The sequence below is a fragment of the Ascaphus truei genome, chromosome 6 (assembly GCF_040206685.1).
Source record: "Ascaphus truei isolate aAscTru1 chromosome 6, aAscTru1.hap1, whole genome shotgun sequence".
NCBI lineage: Eukaryota > Metazoa > Chordata > Amphibia > Anura > Ascaphidae > Ascaphus > Ascaphus truei.
The window spans coordinates 111,888,686-111,912,781 of NC_134488.1; the positions used below are offsets into that span (position 1 = coordinate 111,888,686).

General features: G+C 43.5%; 1 long non-coding RNA gene across 1 annotated transcript in view; it reads left to right on the forward strand.

Annotated features, from left to right (window-relative positions):
- The first annotated feature begins 3,264 nt into the window (after positions 1–3,264).
- Positions 3,265–24,096, forward strand: part of LOC142496549 (uncharacterized) — a 29,477-nt gene continuing 8,645 nt past the window's right edge. Inside the window, exons 1-2 of the long non-coding RNA XR_012802050.1 lie at positions 3,265–3,584; positions 22,548–22,621. This is a non-coding gene — a long non-coding RNA (uncharacterized LOC142496549). The remainder of the gene's footprint in view (positions 3,585–22,547; positions 22,622–24,096) is intronic.

Consider the following 24,096-nt stretch of genomic DNA (forward strand, 5'->3'; position numbering starts at 1 on the left):
GTCACTGTATAGTATACCTACTGGATTACTATTCACACACTATGGCAAAAGACAGACGTGTCCAAAGCACGAAGCAGAGATCATTTGTAACAGTGTAACATAAATAGTATATTTCACTATAGTCAATGTTTCATTATTTATAAAAAAAAAAAAAATTGAAAAAATGCAATAAGTGGTATTTTTTATGGCCACTTTAATTTATATATTTTAATGTTTTCATCAAACTAGCTTTGCTTCCAAAATGCATTTAATCTTTCTGGGGGTATAGAAATAAAATATTATACAAATATACTAAACATGTATTTCTTTATTGACATTTTGTGCTGGCCGTATTTTAGAAGCTGCTCCTTCTTGCCCTACTTAATAACAAAAGCATATTTTCGATTCATCATGGGATTACTGCAAAGCTGAGTAAATGAAGTATGAGAGGGTAAGGGAAAAGAATAGGATTTGTGAACTTCAGCTAATGCAGGCATTGAGAATATTCAGATTTAGGGACTACTTTTACACACACACAATATTTACATATAAAGTGCAAATGTATTATCAAGTAATTATAGGTAAGAAGGATTTATAACTGATTTATGCATATGTTTGCATATGTACCTGTAAAAGCAAACACTGTTCAATATAATTAACAGAATTTAGGCATATGTTATACAGCTCAGTGCAGAGTACATAAACAGATTGTTTGAGCTGTTAACAGATTTTCCATTCTCACAAACATAATGAGAACATGTCTTTTTTGCCACTTGTTTACTTAACTTCAGCTGGAAGTGAAGGAATGTGAGATTTCATTTGAAAGGATGTTTATTGCAGGGAGATTAGTATGGAAGCTCATCGTCTTACGGCTCAGACTCTAATTGTTACTGTATGTGCTTAATTGAAAAAGCAAAAATCTGTTTTCTTTTACAGTGCTTGATTAATTGCTGCACATTTAAACAGCGTGACAGTATAGGAAAATGACATTTCTGTGTGCTTCTTACTCACTTTAAATGCCTCTCAGGCTGCGCTTGTAGTGCCGGCGACCACACAGCGGCGTTGCGTCAAAACAAATGCATTGCCGCCGTTGCGTGCTCTTATAGTAAGCACGACGGAGTGACGGCTTGGTCACGATCGCTGGAAGTCATCTCTATTTGATTTTTCCAGCGATCACAGCCCGACGTCACTGTCGCCAGCACTATAAGCGTAGCCTTACCTTCCATAGCGACAAAAGATAGAAAAGCCCAATGCTACATCCAATGTGACATAAATAAACAGTGAAATACTTATATATACTTATATATTCTCTTGAAGAAGGGTAATTTAGTTAAACTCTTTCTGCAAGCCACATTAAGGCATGACCAGTGAGCAGGTCCTAACACTACCTGATAAAAGCAAGCAGAGTATAGATACATTGTATTTCGCTTACTATAATGTCCCTTTAAACCCCTTTTATGCAAGACGGGTAACAAAGGACTTAAAGCAGCAGTCCAAGCTGCTCTTTTTTTCCCTCCCTTTAATACAGTATGCGCATCAATACAATCCACACAATGACAAGTAATTAGCTAAATTGCTGATCGATCCGTTCTCCTGTGATCGATCTGCGAAGATTTGGCTCGGGGGTTCACAAAATGGCTGTCGGTGCAGCAGAAGTGGACCAAAGATGCAAAGTTCTGTGTGGAAGATAATGAGACCAGGCAGTTACTAGATACAATTGATGCACTGCTAGAGAGTGCAGGGCTCAAAAAGGGTGCGCCAGAACACGTTTCAGAAGAGGAAAGAGTTGTAACTTTGTAAATGGTTGCTATAGAAATAAAAAATGCTTGTTACTTTATAATACATTAAAATATCTTAAAAATGACTTTATCTTGTTACAGTTTATTTAATTAGTCCAAAAAAATATATACATTTTAAAGGGGGCCAATCCCACATAACAGGAGAAAAGAAAGTTTATTTTAACAACTGTATTAATATAAGTGATAATGTAATCACCATTGAAGTACATGTGCTTCAAGTGTAAAAATGGATAGGTTAAAATGTTCTTTGAGCCTGTGTATTTCTAATATGAAGGGATGAATATGGTTCTTCCTATTTATCTCTGTAAATTAATTATGGTGCCAGCATTAGCTAAATGAAACAAAAGTAAGAGTGCCTGCATCAACAATTTGCTTGTGTATATAACAGTTTAGAAGCAGTCTTGACCCAAAAGAACTAGGTAAAGATTGCCAATACCCTCTGAATCATTTGGAAATATTCATTGTGGTTTTTAAAAAAAAATGATTTATTGTTACTTATACTTTGTGCAATGGCTATTAAAATTGTGCCATCAGAAAGGGGGGTGGGCGGGGGGAGCAGAATCTGCAATAAAATCAAACATATATGTTTTAAGTGTGTTTAACAAAAAATATGTGAGAGCAAAATCTCAACCTTAGAAACACAAAGATGAGAAGGGCACCGGATTGTATTTAAACGTGCATATGCAAAAATAATAGGCTTACAGTACATAAGGTAAATGAATCACGTGACCTGATGAATATATAAAAAAACACTTACATAGCTGATACACTCGCCCAGAGAGTCCCGATGTTTAGGGGAGCAACCCTACTGTATGTCAAGAGTCTTGTGGATTAATTGGAGGATGTTTCCCTTATGTGGGGATATGGAGACTATAGCAGGATATCCTACAGCAGGGGAGCGCAATTTTTTTTCCCTGCGCCCCCCTGCTGGCAGTTCCTATCTCTCCGCGTTCCGCCCCCCCCCCCCCCCTCTTACCTCGGCTCCGGCATCATGACATCACATTGCCATGGCAACGTGACATCACATGACCTCACCACTTTGTCGTTTAAGAAGCCGTTGGAGCCAAGGTAAGTGAGGTTTACAGAGGCCTTCGCCGCTTCCCCAGCACTTAATTTAAGTGCCTTCGGGAAGCGCGTAGGGTCTCTATAAACCCCGCGCTCCCCACGATCAGTCTCGCATCCCCCAGTTTGCGCACCGCTATCCTACAGAATTTCAGGGGTAGCCAGCTACAGTCCTCAAGAGCTGCCAACAGGTCAGGATTTCAGGACATCCCTGCTTCAAACATAGGTGACTCAATCAGAGGCTCAATCGAAGACTTCAACACCTGTGCTGAAGCAGGGATATCCTGAAAACCTGACCTGTTGGTAGCTCTTGAGGACTGGAGTTGGGTACCCCTGTTTTTTTAGATCTTACAGTATGTACATATATATGGAATATTGAATTTACAATTATAGATGTTTTTTGGTAAAATTGTCCACAGTAATTTTGTGCGCTTATTTACATGCTAACAATTGTGTTTAACATGCTCTGAAGTTAACAAGCAGGTAACTGCAATTATCTGTGGCACTTTGGAGCTTGGTATTGGTAAATTGGTGTCTACTTCTTTACAGATATCAGTTCAAGGACACACTGCTTATAAACACAGCAAGTTGCAACATTCTGTGTCCAGCATTGTGGATAACTTTTTAAACATCTTCTTAGGGACATCAATAGAAGATTAAGCACCGTCTGTGCTCTGTGTCCTTTTCAGAAGAGACACAAGCTTGTGTTAAAGACATTGCACTGAAAAGACTCCTGAGGCTAAGGTACGAAATAAAGAAATCAATACGAAACCCCACTGTGTACAACAGTCTCAAAGCTGAACAGTTAGCAGGGCCTTAAAGTGTTTGCCAATAATAGCAGACAGAAACAGCGCCCGTGTGAATGTCTCTGTGATTACCTGCCGTGATAAGAATCAGATGGCTTCCAGAAAATGAAGTGAGGATTGGACGGCAGGAAAACAGTAACTGGGCTCTTCCAGTGGTGAATCTACAAGATACGGGTGTAGAGGAGAATCTGCCAACACGTTATCAACAACAACAAAAACATATTTATCCAGAACATCAGAATATGTCATTGTGAAGTGTAAAGCTACAATCATACTGCAGAATGGTATAGATATATAGACACACACACACACACACACACACACACACACACACACACACACACACACACACACACACACACACACACACACATATATATATATACCTGGATCTATCCTACCTCTGCTAACACCATTTTAATCTTGTCTGTAAATGTTACATACCCCCATAATCATATCTCGAACTGCCTATGAATTGAATGTAACCATGTACTGTCATTATAACTTTGTGCCCAGGACAAACTTGAAAACGAGAGGTGACTCTCAATATATTACTTCCGAGTAAAACATTTTATAAATAAATTAATAATAATTTAAAAAAATATATATATATATATAGGTTGCAGACCTATCTAAGACATGCAAATGAACATACAGTAATATTTACAGTTGCTATATATATTCGTTAGCCACAGAACAGTATCATCTATTTATTTTTTTATTATATATATATATATATATATATATATATATATATATATCAATCACCTTTTCCCCCCTGCCACGGAAGATCTGGCCACAACATGGGTGTTTCCCTGGGTACTGTAGCTCACCTGCTGGTTCAGGAGGTCTGAGTTGCTCCGCGGTTGGAGTTTGGGAGCAACAACAGGGCAAGCTTTCTCATAGTTCTTACTGTGCAGGGCCTCCATCCCATGAGAATCCTGCTGGTTGCAGGATGGTCTCCACAGGCAATACTCCGTTCCAATAAGTACACACCATACTTGGTCCAACAGCAGTTTTATTGTACAACAGCATGATCGTCCTCCAGCCCTGGAGTAGACCCCTGGGGCTTGAGGCCCCAAGAGTCCCTCTCAATCTCCTTAACTCTCTGATAGGGAAAAGGGTATCATACTGTCCCATAACCATCACACTCAATTTGGTGGTGTCAGCTTTTATACCCGGGGGGAAGGGGTTGTAACCATGCCCCATAACAGGGTAGGTCAAGGTACGGACAGGCATCACACCATATACACCATATACATGTGACCCAGTCAGTACCCTCCCCAGGTATGACACTCCAACTGCCGGTTTAGGCCTGCCGCTGGATAAGGCAACATAGTACCGATTCCAGGCTGCAACTGCAAAATTACTATTATCCACATATGGATAATAATGCATTTGCCCATTAAATATACATTAATCACAATAAATACATCCGGCACCCACGATGAAGGCCATCCTCATCTTCCTCACCGTCCATACACTCGGGGGCTGAAAAATATACACAAGAAGAAAAAGAGCCAAACGAATGTCCTCTAACCCCTTAATGACCTTAGCGGTTATTAACCGCTACAGTCATTAAGGGGTTAAGCCACCCTGACCCAATACCCACCCTTCACCCATTTATTTGTACAGTGGCTTCATCATGTATGTATATTTCAAATGTTTTTTTAATGGCTGTTTGCTATAGATTATTTCATTGTCTTATTTTTGGAAGCTATATTTAGTGTGATGGTTACTTTGACATAGATTATTTTTCACAATGGTTTGTTTTTAGGATTTGAAGTGTGTAATTTATTTAGATTGTAATTGATTGGAGATTGGATTAATTGATGTTAATTTAATTATGTTGAGATGCTTTGTTTTTCTTTAATGATTGTATTTGTATCTTGTTTGGAATAGTGTATTTGATATGGAGCATTGGTTGGCATAGTATACATGATGCACAGATTAATTGTATCATGTAAACATTGTCAAATTGAGTGTTTTTATTTGCATGTCTTAGATATTGATTTTGCTTGGTGCTGTTTGAGATTGGGAGAGATTTGTATTTCGGCATGTACAGTATATCCTTAACCATTTATTTGTATATTGGTTAATCATGCATATACAGTATATACATATATAATATATATATATATTTTATATATATATATATATATATATATATATATATACACATACATGATGAAGCCACTGTACAAATAAATGAGTGAAGGGTGAGTATCGGGTCAGAGTGGCTTAACCCCTTAATGACTGTAGCGGTTAATAACCACTAAGGTCATTAAGGGGTTAGGGGACATTAGTTTGGCTCTTTTTCTTCTTGTGTATATTTTTCAGCACCCGAGTGTATGGACGGTGAGGAAGATGAGGATGGCCTTCATCGTCGGTGCCGGACAAGAGTGAGTACAAAATGTATTTATTGTATTTATTGTGATTAATGTATATTTAATGGGCAAATGCATTATTATCCATATGTGGATAATAGTAATTTTGCCCATTACTGTAGTGTATGTGTTAGGGGGCAGGGGTATTTTTTATAGTATTGTTTATTTTTTGGGGGCACACCATTGGTACCGCAGGCCCGTGGACGGCCGCAGGGACCCCCGGACACCCCCGGTTGCCCACGGACACCCCCGGACACCCGCGGACCCCCGGGGACCCCGTAGTCCCGCGGGGATCACCCAGGGACCCCTGCGGGGTCATCCGGGGACATCCGCGGGCCTGTTGTATGGATGGTGTGCCTGCAAAAAGGTAAACAAAGAAATATTTTCTAAGTCCAGCTCCTTTTGCGCCTGCCTTTAGCTGGCGCGTTTTGTTAGGCGCGTTTTTTAAGGCCGATTCACTTAGCGCTGCTTAGTGAATCTCCTGTACTGGCAAAAACCAGCGCAATAGCCTGATCATGCGCTTTTTGCGCCGAGGGCTGAAAAAAGCCCTTTAAGAGCGATAAAGCGCAGTTATCACTGCTTAGTGAATCTCACTGCAGCCTTATCGGTCTTAAAGGGTACTTTGCGCTCTTAAAGCCACTTAACGGAGCTTAGTGAATCGGACCACTGTCTTTTCCCGCTCCTTTCAAATTATTGCAATATAAAAATGTAGCACCCTCCTCATGCACCCCTAGTTCCAGCCCCAATGAGTGCAGTTACATTTAAATGGTTACTTCTAATCTATATGCAGTTATAGACTCCTTAACAAATGTATTCTGTCCAATAAACAGCGAATAATAACCATTAAGCAGTGATAAAACCTGTTATGGAGCAACCTAAACATAGAAAACTAGACACCTACTCATCTTCGTGATAACAGCCCCTGCTGAACCATTGGGGAATTGATAGTAACCTAACTCTTGTAAATTCACACGCAGTTTGTAGTTTTATTAGTCAGAATTTAATTCTAAGTGGGAGGGAAAGCCGCCCCTGCCTGAGAAAGGCACACATTCTCTGTAAGAATAAGCCGTTAGTGCCTCTAAGCCAGCTGCAGGGGAGGGAATCAAATATAAAAATAGCTCTCAGTCATAGTTACAACCTAAAATCCAAACCAAATAACTATAAAAGTGTAGCAAATTCCCCATAGCTGGCTAAAACTGGCTTTGGAGACATGATATACTTGACTTTGTTGGTTATTATTATTATCATTTTTTTTTAACCCTTTTGTTGTTGTGTCAGACACCTATGGCAAAGGTGTTAAATGGACAGACATTTCCAGGTAGCTGACCTGGTTTATGAAAAAGAGTCATCCTGTTTTTTGCTGTATTGATTTTTAATAGGACATTCAGTTACAGATTTGTGTCTAAACATCCTCTGGTGAGAAAAGCCCCCAGTCAGGGATTAGTCTGCCTAAGTGTGTCTAATCAAACTGTCTCTGCCTGTATTGGGGGCACCTGGTGTGAACAGAACCCATGGAAGGAGCTGGTTTCAACAAGAAGCAAATTGAGTTCGATCGGCATAGCTAGCAGACTTCAAGCTCTCTGTGGGTCACCTGTACCTTCCTTGCCCTGAGTTTCTTTGCTGAGATGTATATCCTCCAAGCAAATGTTAACCTTCTTCCTTCTGTATGAAAGACATACACTCTTTAAAGGGGCTATGTATCAGACATATCTGTTGTAATGTCAATATGGAGTATAGCAGTCCATTTTAAATATCCCCTGGATAGAGACTTTCACACTATACATAAATTAAATGGCAGTGGTAGAACAAGACAGGATTGAACGGGGCTTAGATGCAGGTACTGTACAGCTTCATGCAATTGAAAAACATACTCTAGAAGCATTCTGTAACATTAGATATATCTCACCCCAAAATATACCTAACACCTTGAGTGCCTAAGGGTCCAGCATCGCTTTGCAAGGCATTGCTGGTGCATATGGCACTCCAGGGGTTAATCATATTTATTTATTTATTACCAGTGTGGCCAGCCATGTTTAAGAACTTCTGGAACTGACGGTATTAACTAAAACGTGTCCTCTGTTTTTGTATCTGGCCCATACAGTATAACCCTTTCTGTTACAAACAGAAGAAACAGGAGGTTAGGAGATGGTATTAAACTTTACCTGTCTCCGTGGAGCTCAGAAAGAGTTCTCAACTGTGATTTAATGCAATAAGATCAGCGTTTGTACTATATATATATATATCTATATATATATATATATATACAGTGTTCGACAAACCTATACATTTGCTCTCCCCGGGCGAGTGGATTTAACCCCCGGGCGAGTAAATATTGGCCCAAGCAGCACATGTTTGGTACTAGGTGGCGAGTAGATTTTTTTGTGATTTGTCAACCACTGTGTATATATATATATATATATATATATATATATATATATATATATATATATATATATATATATATATATATATATATATATGTAGCCATGCTGTAAAATGGACTGCAGTTTCCTCTTCTGCTGGCAGTAAGGCCTGGTAAGTTATGGGAATGCCAGCAGTAATCATGGAGGTTTGCCCTCACACCCTGGTGAGGTGCCCTATGTGTGGATGGGAGTGGCTACATACTCTGAGTCCACCATTAGTGACATCAGAGATGTGCCCGCCTCCTGAGAGATATAAGGCACAGCACTGCTCAAAGTTAGTTGTTGAAGTAAGAGCAGGTCTGCGTTGAGACTTGGGGAAAGAGGGCGCTAGTGCTGTAACTAGTGGCCCTATACTGATAAATCAGCAGGAAGTGGTGTACATGATACTGTGTCCAGGGACCTGGCACAGGGGTGATCTCCCTGAGGGGAGAGGGGATCCCACTCCATTGGGAGGGTGTACCTTTGAAGGGATCACGTGCCGAGATGTGCGGCTGAGTCAATCACTGCGAGGGGCAGCTAGCCCATACCGCAACTATAATAAAGATGCTCAAGTTCAACAAATCCTTGCTGTGTGGGTGTGAAGTTGTTGCACAGGAGGAGGCACCACAGAGGAGTTCCTCATCAGTCACATCTTCCTGCGGACACAGAGATCCTGATGAGGTGGAGGCGCTGCACTGGATATAAGTAGGACTCATGCACACTACCTCAGCTGCCTGTCTGGGTTGTCAATCCCCACACAACATCATGCGGGAGACTCAGGAGTCCTGTTGCCAACAGATGCACCACCAGACACGACCATGTAATGGGGACTGGTTAGACCACAGGGGCCAATGTGAGATTGGGTGGGTCAGGCTAGGCCAGAAAATCTGTTACATTTGGAGGCGCTGCTGAGATTTATTGCCTGTCAACAGGACAGGCTTCTGCTAGGCACACTGGGAAACAGGGAGAGTGTATGCTGCCACTTTGTGCTGTGTTGGGACGGACCTAGGAGTAGTCAGGGGGGTGATGGAGTATAGTCAGCTCGCAGGGACGACCTAGGGGCCTGAAAGGAGTTGGAGGTTTGGAGAGGGGCTATAGCTGTTCTAGTCACCTTGAGGCAGTGCTAGTTGGTAGGATGCCTGGAGGGATAGCCTGTTATCGAGGTCAGGAATTCTGGAAAGGGTCTGTGCTAGGCTAGCCAACAGTAGGTAGACGCCCAAGTACTGCATGGAAGAGCCAGAGTACTCTAGCCCATTCCAGACCACTTACCGAAGGGAGCACAGTCTGGGAGGAAGGAGATACAGCAGACACAGAAAGAGTGAGCCTAGCCTGAGGTAGTGCAACATGAGTTAGATCTACATTTGGTACACAAGGTGGTGCATCAAGGTAATCTTTATTGTACCGGTGTGGTAGCTGCCCCGTAGAGAGGAGCTCCATGTACAATAACCGCAAGTACAGCAATGAAATGGTGACCGCAAGAGTGGAGGATCCGCGCGCTGCGGAAGGTCCAAAATGGCGGACGGAGGCAGATGGAGGGAGCGCATGTAGTGTGCGTTCCACTGAAGAGCAAGCTACTGATGTGACTTTGGCAAGCCTGTTGTGGAGTGGCGCGAAAGCTGTGGCCGCGCCGTTTTGGTCCTGCCTAGGTCCTAGGGGTACTGCCCCTGAAGACATTGAGGAGGACATTACCGTGATTTGTGGAGAACATTATGAGATTGACTGTCAGTCGCCATAAAAACAGTTAAACGCTACCTCAACGTTCAAAAAGACTGACAGTACAACCCAAAATGGCGGCTCCCGCTTCCCTGGGAGGCTGCGTGGATCAATTGCAGAAAATCCTGCAGATTCTGGACTTACAGAAAGTTGGCCAGGAGTGGCGCCAATGGGAAAACCCCACCCTGCTGGGGGTATGGCGCGAAAACTGAGGCCACGCCCTCATGGACAATGACTAACTCAGACCCAGTCTAATCACCCGATTAACCTGTGGGACCTCCCCCTAATCTCAACCAGGGGGAGTGGTTTCCAATTATGCCCAGTGGGAACGGGTTCAGCAGAGCGAGGAGCTGGTGAACCAGCCGCACACTTACAGAAAGTAATCCCTGTAATTGGTGCTGCCTGTGAAGGAAAGGGCAAAGAGGCTGAGAAAATTTGGCCGGGGATGGCACCAAATAAGGAGTGGTGCTCGGGTGTTGGTGCGAAACCTGAAGCCGCGGCCCCCCGGACTGTGAAAAGTACAGCCCTAATTCCGGGACATCCTATAAGACTGTGGGACCCTCCCATAATCTGCACAAGTGGGGATGGTTTTCAGCTTTGTCAGATGAGGGTGGAGCTAGTCAAGGGAGTGGTTGGCAATCAAACCCCTGCTCGTCAGTCACGAGGAGCCAGTACGCTGAACAGACCGTTACTGCGAGTACCTCCTATCGTGACTATGGCCTGTAAGCAGGAAGAAAATACCATGGTCTCCACCCAACCCTATTCGGCACCAGGAAGCTTCCTGGTGATTAGGGTGGCGGGCACTGAGACAGTGGCGTGCCTCTGCTTGCAGGGCAGACTACTCGGTGGTACCGTGGGTACAGCGGCATGCTGCCCGCACTGTGGCCTCCAGTACATGTGGCCCATGCCTACTTTCGTGCCCTACCAGGCCGTCGAAGCAGTGAGAGATGCGGCTATGCTGTCAGCCGAGCTTCCCGATGCGCTGTGGAGGGAAGGTGCGGATTCCGGAGAATGGGGATCGGGGCCGGTTGCCAAAACCAAGCCCGCGGAGGGAGAAGCTAGCGGTCAGTGTACTGGCCGAGAGACTAAGCGACGGTCAACCCAACCGGTGACCTCAAGCGAGGTGGAAGTGGATTCTTCGGACGAGGAACCCATGGTGTCATCCGGTGTGGTGATTCGACAATCATCAACCTCCTGTGGCAGTAACGGGAGAAAAATGCCACTTACCGGAGCTGTCGGTGAACGGAGCCGGGTGTCACCAGTGCCGCGAAAGACCGAGAGACGGAGTCCTTCGAATCCAGGGACCGGCGGGTCCAGTGGTGAGGGTCGATCCACACCCACACCCCGGAGCGGTAAGAGCAGCCCTTGTTCTTACCTGATGCTGACGGCGACCTCGGCAGAGGAAAGGCGTTACCAGGCCCAGGCGGGGCGGCCGAACCAAGCGGAACTTCCGGATGTCGTGGTGGAGGAAGAGGTCCCACTTGGGGACCCATCCCAAGATGGCGTAGCGTCCAGCCTCGTATATGACGTCACTTCCGGCAGGCGTGGCAAACCAACTGGAGAGATGACTACGCATCGTGGATCGGGCAGTGCTTCCCGATCGCCCGGTCCCAAGAAGAGTTGGCAGGCGGCGAGAAAGGAGAGCGGTGAGACCCGAACAGCGGAGAGCCCTTGCGGTAACTCTGGACAATGTAGTGGGAGTGAGCAGGTCGGAACCCCGCAGATACCCATCGTCCGCCCGTATGCCCAATCCCACGCCTTAGCTAAAGCCCCAGTCCCGGTCACGTTTTCCCGGGGGTCCTCGTCCAGTTTGGGAATGTCCGGAGGGTCCCAGGGTACCTCCGAAGAACGGACTGGGGAGAGACTGGGGGGTTTCACATCAGAATATGGGTCGTTGGGTGGGGGTTATTTGCGGGAAGTGTCAATTTCTAGCGGGTGCCCTAGCATGGTGAGCGTAACGCTAGAGAATAGGCCCAAACGTGTGGGCGGCCTAATTCTCGATCTACCGGGACCTCTGGGGTGTCCTCCTGGGGAGAGCAAGAGGAAGGGGATTCCATAGAATCTGCCCCTGAAGAGTTTAGGGAGACCCGGTGGTGGGCCCCCTTATTCGAGGGTTATGTGGGTTGGTTGGACCGTACTCAGTTCCTACTAGAAAGAGAGGATGTGGTAGACTACTGGTGGGCTCGTGGGGAGTTTACTGCAGAAGAGCAGAAAAGGGAAATGCAGGAGTGATGGTACCAGATCCGCCACCATAATATAGAGCCCATGGGTGCCAGTAGATTAACAGATCCGGTAGAACCGGATGAACCCCTATCGTGGGTGTTACCCGGAAAGGCAGGTAATGCCAAGTTGACCCGTGTCAGTAGAGCGGAGAGGGCCATTATCACGAAGTATAAAAACTCTCATGGCCTGGAGTATCCGTATGTCCCTGAACCCCTCATACAGGAAATTGAGGACAACCGGGATAGGTGGTTGCGCGAAACCATAGAGTTATATATGGTTAACAAGGGTGGCGCCATTACTGGGCACAAGGCCGAGGAGAGAATCGCACAGCTTATGCGGGTATGGAGCATAGGGCGGAACATTTACAAGCACAAGGTAGTATATAGACCAGAGAATGGGCTACCGCGTGAGTACTGCATCATGGTCCTGGATATGGGGGGACGGGAGGTTAAGAAGCCCGACCCACGTCACTATTACTAGGAGGTACAGGACAGATGTTGCGCGAGTTAGTGCCTGCTGGTCAGGGCGTGCTTGGTGCGATACTCTTTGCTGATAATGCAACTGTTATAACAAATTATGTGTGTCATTTTACAGTGTTTCCCGAAGAAGGTACATAAATTTAGGTCCCAGACGGGGCGTTGGGATTCACCAGGGGGAGAATGTAGCCATGCTGTAAAATGGACTGCAGTTTCCTCTTCTGCTGGCAGTAAGGCCTGGTAAGTTATGGGAATGCCAGCATTAATCATGGAGGTTTGCCCTCACACCCTGGAGAGGTGCCCTATGTGTGGATGGGAGTGGCTACATACTCTGAGTCCACCATTAGTGACATCAGAGATGTGCCCGCCTCCTGAGAGATATAAGGCACAGCACTGCTCAAAGTTAGTTGTTGAAGTAAGGAGCAGGTCTGCGTTGAGACCTGGGGAAAGAGGGCGCTAGTGCTGTAACTAGTGGCCCTATACTGATAAATCAGCAGCAAGTGGTGTACACGATACTGTGTCCAGGGACCTGGCACAGGGGTGATCTCCCTGAGGGGAGAGGGGATCCCACTCCATTGGGAGGGTGTACCTTTGAAGGGATCACGCGCCGAGATGTGCGGCTGAGTCAATCACTGCGAGGGGCAGCTAGCCCATACCGCAACTACAATAAAGATGCTGAAGTTCAACAAATCCTTGCTGTGTGGGTGTGAAGTTCTTGCACAGGAGGAGGCACCACAGAGGAGTTCCTCATCAGTCACATCTTCCTGCGGACGCAGAGATCCTGATGAGGTGGAGGCGCTGCACTGGATATAAGTAGGACTCATGCACACTACCTCAGCTGCCTGTCTGGGTTGGCAATCCCCACACAACATCATGCGGGAGACTCAGGAGTCCTGTTGCCAACAGGTGCACCACCAGACACGACCATGTAATGGGGACTGGTTAGACCACAGGGGCCAATATGAGATTGGGTTGGTCAGGCTAGGCCAGAAAATCCGTTACACTATATTTTAAATATATATATATATATATATATATATATATATATATATATATATACCCAGGACATAGTTGAAAACGAGAGGTAACTCTCAATGTACTGTATTACTTCCTGGTAAAATATTTTATAAATAAATAAATATGCATTCCTTGCAGTCTACAGTTTACCACATTATACACCTGGCCGTGCATGGAAAATCACGTTACTGGGGTGCAGTGGAGATCTTTCTTGCTTCAAATATAGCAACATGCTGCTAAAGTCTATCGGGGCGAGCGAAAGGCTCTCCAATTACTAAAACTGATTTGATAGCAGTGAGACTGGACAAGTCAAGTCTTTTAGCTTGTCCCTCTCAACACGATCACCAACGTGGTTGAGAGTTCTGTAATCTACGTAACCGGTCATCTAATCATGTACACTGCAATACTTGACTTTTTTTTTAAATGCAACAGTGAGGAAGAGTAAATGGAACTTTCCTTGTGGCCATGGTATATATACACTATTGATGTTGGAGACATGGGTTCCAGACCTAAAAGAAAAAGAAAAAAAAACATCTCCCTATTAAAATAATGCTGTCTCCATATGCCTCAAGAAAACAGAGAATAAAACGTAAGCTCTTTGATGCAGTTCCTGTATCGCTCGGATACGTACAATTCTGAATGTAGACTCTGGAACTCTGGACACTTTATATGATTAAATAGCTTAGCTGTTTTGTGGCAAATACGCGGGACTATTATTTATGTCAATCATGTCTTGAGTGACTGATCAAGGATCCATTCACAGGCTGTAAACCACTTCAAATTCCTGGCACTCTTGTCCTCTCTCCCTACGTTTTACACCTGTGGGACACGTATTTGAACATGCTGTGCTCTTTTGTTAAGGCAGACGTCTTTTCATGAAATGGCGTGCTGAGCTCAGCTGCGGGAAAGTTCTCCCTGGTGCATTCCAAGCGAGGTTTAAAGCTCCTCATTTAATGTTGTGAGCGAAGGCGGTTACGGCTGTCATGAGTGATTTTGCGCTCTTCATTTACAACTTTAGTTCACCCTGTCTATGACAGCTTCATCCAGAGTGCAGGCAATGGATCTCTGCTTTGCTGTCAGGAACTCTGGCCGACCGTTAACCTTTTCCTTGCTTGTCAGGCCTCCAACGCAAGTAGGCCTCTTCAACAAGAGGGATTCAATATATTAAAGGCTGGCTACACATTTTACTATAATTTGGTTTTATTAATATGTACACCATTGTTTTTATAATATAATTGTTTGTTCTTGTATAGCGCTGCAAGTTTTACATAGCGCGTTTTGCAGACACAGTTCCTGCCCCGTTGAACTTACAATCTATATTTTTTTGGTGCCTAAGGCACAGGGAGATATGGTGATTTGCCAAAGGTCACAAGGAGCCGACACCAGGAATTGAACCAGGTTCCCCTGCTTGAAACTAAGTGCCCATCAGTGTCTTTACTCACTGAGCCAGTCCATCTCCCTTTATAGCACCAATGGTGTACACAGAGCTTCACAAAATAGACAGTAGAACATGGGGAGTTATTGCACGAAGTGATGCAAACCTAAAAACACGTAATAGGAAAAATAGAGAGAGCTTACATTTGTAACACCCATTATTGCAGGAGCCATAGTACCCACCCACAATTACGGCAAAGTCCATTTCCCCGTTTGGACCGTCAGTAGCTGCCCCTTAAGAGCTCCGTCTAAGCAGCAGCCACAGCAACTGTTTTCCAAAATTTCAGTGTTTTTCATGCATCACATCTGCCGGGGTTGTTCCACAGCTCGATGCTCCAAACCTCCCGATCAAACTTCACCATATTCAAGATCTGGTCCAAGAATTCTTGTTCAAGACCAGAAATACAGTCTCTCCTCACCTTCTCTACCTCACCACTTGGATCATTCCACAAGGCTGTTCTTTGTATTTGCTTTCTCTCCGTTCAACTACCTCAGATTCCTTCCAGATTATGTTTCAGCTAAAACTGACCTATCTATGTGGGCCCAGTACTTAAAATACTGGAACGGACGATCACTGTACTTTAAGGATTTCTCTCAACCCTCCTCAAGTCTTCTTAAATGCATCACCTAATTTTGTTTACATTAAAATGCCTAGAAATCTAGTCTTTTTTCTCTACAATACATTCATACTATTCAAGGACTACCCCATTGTAAAAGCAGCCTTTACTTGCCATCTCTGGTACATGTGCGCCGACAAGTATTCTAAAACTTGCCTTAAACTTGCCTTGGAAAATCTGGGGCTATCACCAACAAGATCCAGGTACATGCTGGGTACATGCTGCAAACATTTCAGTGACATTTCTGCAGAGACTAATGGCCTATCGGATTAACACAGCAGGGGTCCCTGGCAGTCCCATTCAGTTTGAATGGGACTGCCAGGGACCCCTGCACTTAATCCGATGGGCCATTAGTCTGTCTGCAGAAATGTCACTGAAATGTTGCAGCATGTACCCAGCATGTACCTGGGTCTTGTTGGTGATTGCCCCAGATTTGTTTTAGAATACTCGTTGGCACTACAGTACTATCAAGCAGATAACATTTTTACCAATAACCAAGCAAATTAATTAAGCACGATCCACCTCCCCAACTATCATGCTGTTCATGCAAAGATTAACTTCTCTCTCTATACTACAAATTCCAAATTAACTATAACTTCTTCTTTGGGGATTCTAATTCTGCAGCGGATGTCCATTCACATTTTCAATTATAGTTTTTCCACATTCACCCCACAGCCGACTTAGATAAGGTGAATTCTTCCCCACTTAAGCTAGTCATGTAAGGCTCTGATGATGGGGAACTCAATGACAGCTACACAACAATGTATATTGTTGACGTATCCCAACAGCTACAGCAGCCTGAACTGGAGAGAATCCTGAGTGTGGCCGTAAAGATGGGCTGTACATCACAGAGTTGTTGAAGGACAGGTGTCTTGCATGAAAAACAGGTAAACGCATTACAATGGACGAGGAAGAAGTGAAGGTCAGGTAGGCTAAGGTCAGGGCAAGCGGCAGGGTGGTAAAGGTGTAAGCAGACTTGGGTCAGGGGAGGCAAAAAGTAACAGAGTAGTCAGGCAGGCCGTGATCGGGTCAGGCAGATACCACAAGCATAGTCAGGCAGGCAAATAGACATAAAGGTGTACCTAGATGGGGTACAAAAAGATCCCTGATGTAGGCGCACTGCAGACCTTTATATAATAATGTGGTCAGAGGTGAAAAAAATGTATATAAAAAAAAAACAGTTTATTAATTGAAGTGTACTTAAAAACGATGTATATCCTCTATTAGGGTATACGTCTAATTGCTAAAGTCACTCAGTATCAATGTTCAATGTATCAATGTTCTGTAGAGCTTAGGCACAGTATATATGGAAGCCAGATGTAAGCTCTTGAGGTATACTCTGTGAAATCAGTCTTATTGCGTATGCTGTTTAGTAGAAATGCGAGTCTCCTGTGGAGGTTTCATGAGAACAAGTGTGTACCAGAGATACTCCCAACGTATATTATGAATCCTATGTCTGTATGTCCATCTTCGTGGTAAGTGCTTTATAGGGTAATATAACTATGTTATGACGAAGGTAGGTCTCCAGGTGAGTATACTGTAGTGAACATAAGCTCAATAACAGTGTAAGTATACAGACTTCAGGATGAGAGCAATGCTTAAGGATGTTTTCCTAAACTAAGGTAAGTAAAAATCGTGGGTAGCTATTAGCTGTACATCTTCCGTAGTAGGTAGAAAATAATGAAGCTGTTGCTCAATACACAGTAAATAGCACCTGTATAGGGGTATAATGCCCTCTGCCTAAAGTGAAGCAGATCTGCTGCCTGCTACAGATACTGTACACTGGTATTTCACGAAGTCTATGAGATTACCAACGGAGTACATATGATTGCAATATATAGAGTGTAAATAGTGGAGCTCTGAGAAAGTGATGTCAATTCCGCTGTAGGTATACAGCTTCAATATGAAGGCAATGCGTGGTGATGTTTTCCCTGCACTATAGTAGGTGAATTACGTGATAAGCTATTCACTGTGCATGCTCCGTAGTTGGTACAGATATAGTGAAATCTGTTGCTAAAACACGGTGAATGGAGCTTGCTTAGGGGTATTGTACCCTCTGTCTTAAGTGAGGCAGGTCTGCTGCCTGCTACAAATGCCGTGATATCTCACGAGGTCGCTGAAATTTCCAAAGGAGTACATACGATGTTAATATATCAAGTATACATAAGTTATTTCAACAGCGATCCAAGACAGGCTCGGGAAACTAAGTATTACACTAAAGTGGGTGAACTGCGTGGTGAGCTTATTCACTGTGCATGCTCCGTAGTAGGTACAAATATGGTAAACCTATTGTTCAAAAAAACACAGTGGATACACCCTGCTTGGGAGTGTTGTATCCTCTGCCTTCAGTAAGGCAGGTCTGCTGCCTGCTACAGACACCGTGATATCTCACAAGGTCTCCGAGATTTCCAAACAGTGGACACACGATTGTAACATATAGAATATATAGATAAGTTGTCTCAAGAACGGTCTGAGACAGGCTCATGAACTGGGTAGACTATTAAACTATTAGACTGTATCAATAATTATCGGCTAAGACCCGACATGCAGCATGTTTCGTCGCTGACTGCGACTTCTTCCGGGGTGGGCGTGTCTGCATCCCTGTTGGCCCCTTTATACCCCGTGGGTGCCATGGTAACCGGAGGACGCTAATTATGCCGAAAGAGTTGGTGGTGGTGCATAGGTACTGCACCTAGTTTGACCGGTTTTAAAATGTTCTGACCCTTATTTGTGCTGTATAAGGTACATACAGTTCTCACTAGTGAGAACTAGACACGCCCACCCCGGAAGAAGTCGCAGTCAGCGACGAAACATGCCGCATGTCGGGTCTTAGCCGATAATTATTGATACAGTCTAATAGTCTAATAGTCTACCCAGTTCATGAGCCTGTCTCAGACCGTTCTTGAGACAACTTATCTATATATTCTATATGTTACAATCGTGTGTCCACTGTTTGGAAATCTCGGAGACCTTGTGAGATATCACGGTGTCTGTAGCAGGCAGCAGACCTGCCTTACTGAAGGCAGAGGATACAACACTCCCAAGCAGGGTGTATCCACTGTGTTTTTTTGAACAATAGGTTTACCATATTTATATCTACTACGGAGCATGCACAGTGAATAAGCTCACCACGCAGTTCACCCACTTTAGTGTAATTCTCAGTTTCACGAGCCTGTCTTGGATCGCGTTTAAAATAACTTATGTATACTTGATATATTAACATCGTATGTACTCCTTTGGAAATTTCAGTGACCTCGTGAGATATCACGGCGTTTGTAGCAGGCAGCAGACCTGCCTCACTTAAGGCAGAGGGTACAATACCCCTAAGCAAGCTCCATCCACCGTGTTTTAGCAACAGATTTCACTATATGTGTACCAACTACGGAGCATGCACAGTGAATAGCTTATCACGTAATTCACCTACTATAGTGCAGGGAAAACATCACCATGCATTGCCTTCATATTGAAGCTGTATACCTACAGCGGAATTGACATCACTTTCTCAGAGCTCCACTATTTACACTCTATATATTGCAATCATATGTACTCCGTTGGTAATCTCATAGACTTCGTGAAATACCAGTGTATCTGTAGCAGGCAGCAGATCTGCTTCACTTTAGGCAGAGGGCATTATACCCCTATACAGGCGCTATTTACTGTGTATTGAGCAACAGCTTCATTATTTTCTACCTACTACGGAAGATGTACAGCTAATAGCTCCCCATGATTTTTACTTACCTTGGTTTAGGAAAACATCCTTAAGCATTGCTCTCATCCTGAAGTCTGTATACTTACACTGTTATGGAGCTTATGTTCACTACAGTATACTCACCTGGAGACCTACCTTCGTCATAACATAGTTATATTACCCTATAAAGCACTTACCACGAAGATGGACATACAGACATAGGATTCATAATATACGTTGGGAGTATCTCTGGTACACACTTGTTCTCATGAAACCTCCACAGGAGACTCGCATTTCTACTAAACAGCATACGCAGTAAGACTGATTTCACAGAGTACACCTCAAGAGCTTACCTCTGGCTACTATATATACTGTGCCTAAGCTCTACAGAACATTGATACATTGAACATTGATACTGAGTGACTTTAGCAATTAGACGTATACCCTAATAGAGGATATACATCGTTTTTAAGTACACTTCAATTAATAAACTGTTTTTTTTTTCACCTCTGACCACATTATTATATAAAGGTCTGCAGTGCGCCTACATCAGGGATCTTTTTGTACCCCCTCTAGGTACACCTTTATGTTTACATTGCCATTCTCCCTAGGCAGCACGCATTTACCACCAAGGGGTTTGAGCAAGGTCTCTCTGTACAGTATTTTAGGCAAATAGACAGCAAGCAGGTCAGATGGCAAGGTGGGATACAAAAGGGCCAAACTACATTGATCTGTCCAACAGGAAGTGGAAGTGGTCTGCATATAAAGAAATCCAGTGGGCAGTGTCTAGGAAGCTGAGGGGCAAAAGGTGTGTGCAGTGAGCAGGCAGAGCTCAAATGTATATTGTGGAGTTATCCAGAAGCTGGTTTAGCTTACAGCAAGGGCTGCTTCCCTAAAAAGCGGTTGTGTGTTCTGATCCCATCGGGCCTGACATATCAATTTATTTGGCATACTCTTACCCCTAACACAAGGAACATATACTCTACAGCATGATCCAAATTCAGGAACGTTATATTCCTCGTTCAACCAGTACACCAGCCATATTCCATTGGTGTTGTTTTGGCCTCTGCTACCTACTACTCTATGACTCTTAAACTAGCACATTGCACCATCAAATATTGATGTTTCAGGCATCCAGCATCCCCTTGCAGTAATATATCCTAACAAACTGTCCATCATGAAAAATGTATCCATCAAACTACTTTAAATAAGGCATCTAAAATATCAACATATCCTATTCTAATTGATTGTCCATTGTTTTACAAACTCTTTCACCTTTTATCCACTTGCCCAGAAACCAATGTAAGTATTAAATTCACAGTACATCTGGCCCTGTATCCACATATTTACTGTACCTGCCTTTCATCTTCATTGTCTAGCAGAAGGGCTCTTCTTTCAGCCATGGATCTCTTGAGGTTTCCCTCATAGCTAAGGCCAAAGCTGTTTTCAAACTTCACATTGTTCTATCCATAAGTCGTATATACAATTGTAAGCCTAACACCAGTGATTGTGCAGGCAACTGAAGGTACCTCACACAGTCACTTTAAAGTCTGTCTGGCCTGTTTGGCCGTCAGTAACCTCCACCTTCCCATCCTCCATATCTTTTAAATCCCCTAAGTGTCGGCCCTTTTTCAGGCCTAACCCATTTATCGCCCAGGCCTAAGCACTTCTAAATAAACCTCATATTGTTATGTCCTTAGTTTGTACTTACAATCTAAGAATGTATGTATTGTTTCTAGTAATTGACATTATTTAATATATTTCCTGATTTGGGTCTAGTTCTTGTCTGAATGGCAGCATGATAAACTCCAGACTCAATGGGAACTATTCTTTTGCACCTGGAAACTGAATACACGAATAAGGAAACATGAACACTGCTATTCTAATAGGCCGGGGTGAGAACATATTTATCCATGTAAATCAGTTCTGAGAAAATTCACGCGTCAGAAATTAATAAACCGAGCTGATATCATGCTACAGCAATTATTCTCCAAATCATATAAATGGCATGAGTTAATGCAACGAGGACTAACACGAGGAATTAAAACGTAACCTCCATGTTGGAACTCTACAGGGGTTATTTGTTCAAGGGAAAAGTGGGCTGAAAAACTATAACTTGACAAACGCTGTGGTATATTAATAGGTGTTCACACTTTCCTACCATTTGAATTGAAAATAATGACCCATTTACTGTAAATCACTCTGATATAGTTTGAAATGTACAATGTTCCTACATATTCAATAGAAAGTGTATTATAAAATACACTGGGCACAGGGGAACCCTAAGAAAATAGACACTGAAGAGCACTTTTTATTTCTGTATGGGAGCTCTGTGTAGCTGCCTCCAGACAAAAAAATAGATTAATGCAGCACTGGGCACTCACCTAACTTTTCCAAATGCTCTAATTTTTTTGCTGCCAAAGAGGGCAGCTTTTGCAAGGTACTGTTAGCCCCTCTGGCCACAAAGTGGTTAACAGTGTGTCTTAATAAAGATACAGTGCTATCTTGTACCCAAACCCAAATTATGACACATCATTTAGGCAGCAATCCCCTTCAACATGCATATATGATAATGTGCTCAGTCGCTCCTACCAACCATTGTGGCCAAACACAGCCATCTACTGCACTTATTCCCTCACCTGCTGCCTCTAAGATTGTAAACTCCCGGGGCACGGATTCCCTTTCCTATTGTCTGATTCCGTTTGTTGCACTTATTATATTATAATTCTCTGTACTTTATTGTCTCTTTTGTAAAGCACTCTGTACACTGTGAGCGTTTATAAATACGAGTTTATATTATGATGATGCATTTATTCTCCAAGAAAAACGCAGCATACTGTAAAAAAAAAAAAAAGGATGATAATGATTTTTTTCTTATTCTTTTTAGCTTTCATGGAAATCCCTGGATGTTATTTGAATCCATTGTTTATACTCCATTTTTCAGGGCTCGGGGTTTCAGGAGTTGAAAATGGCACGAAGCTACCGAAAGATGTGATTCAAGAGAGCAGGACAAGCAATGTAAATATAGTTTATTTATTTTATTATGAGCAAACATCTATTGCTGCTTTAAAATGTTTATGTATTACCATTGCTTCATTGTCATATAATATTAGTGGAACTATTGACAAGGAAAAACAATGAAACCCAAAGGTTGCTGTGCTGCACAGGCTAAATTGCTTATTTTCAGTTTCTGTCACTACTTTGCCTTGCGAACAATGAACCCGTATAGAACGGGCCTCTCAAAGATTTGAAATGATGGAAGTTCAAATCCTGTGGCCCAATTGCACACAAAAAAAAAAAAGGCATCACACAGGACGTGGATAGTACCACCGCCCTTTTCAAGTGTCCTAATAATTCTCTGAAAGGCTAATTCCTGAACACTCCTCCCTAATTATTCTTCTGATCCCACTGTATGTTGATGGAAAGCCTTGGGTTTGCTAATCCCTTTTCACTGAGCAGTAATAAAGGAGGTGGATAAGGTTCCAGTCAAAGAAAGGGTCTACTGACCTCCTTTCTGTGAAAAGGAAACATTTAGAAACAGGGGAACCAGAGCATTTCAATTTCCCAAAGGGTCTTACTGCTCTGGAGGGCTCCATTGAAAGGAAATGCTGTCCTGAACAGGAAGTATGAATGTTGGAATTGTACAGTCCCATGGGAAACACTTGTTGATGAGGTACAATTTCACTGCTACCCACATACCAGCCAACTGTCTTCTCGTGCCATGTGCCTTGCATAGCACTTCAGTCCTTTCTTCCTTTATTTTGGATACCGGGCTAATTACAGACCATCAAAAACCCCAGATTTGGTCTAAAGGCGGAATTCTTGGATAAGACTCTGTGTTGCTCTTTATGTTTATAGAGATGCAGTTCCACTTAATCCAGCCAGTGTACTTTTTCATGCTGATTGTATACTTCGGTGGTGCACAAACTGGGGGGGGGGGGTGCATGCCCCCCGAGACTGACTGCGGGGGGGCACAGGGTTTACAGAGGCCCACGCGCACTTCCCAAAGGCCCTTAAATTAAGTGCCGGGGAAGCGGCGAAGGCCTCTGTAAACCTCACTTACCTTGGCTCTGGCGGCTTCTTAGACGCGTCGCCAAGTAAACACAGCATAAAATAACACCACAAGGTCATGTGACGTGACGTCATGACGTCGACGCCGAGGTAAGAGAGGGGGGGGGGGAGAGAGAGGGGAACTGCCGGCAGGGGGGGCACAATGAAAAACGTTTGCGCTCACCTGGTATACTTTTTTGTGATATCGTCCACTAATTATCCAATGTTAATGCTAAATAATTGTTTTAAACAGAAGCTATCAGATTTTCAATTATTTAAAAAAAAAGTTAAAATAGTAGTGTGTTACATGACACTGCTTTCATTCAGTGGTTATATGTGCTGTGATGTTGGACAGCACCTTTAACCCGGTACAACTAGTGCTGGCAGTGTGATGTTAAACAATCATTTGTGTATAACACTGACAGCAACAGGTAAGTAATGAT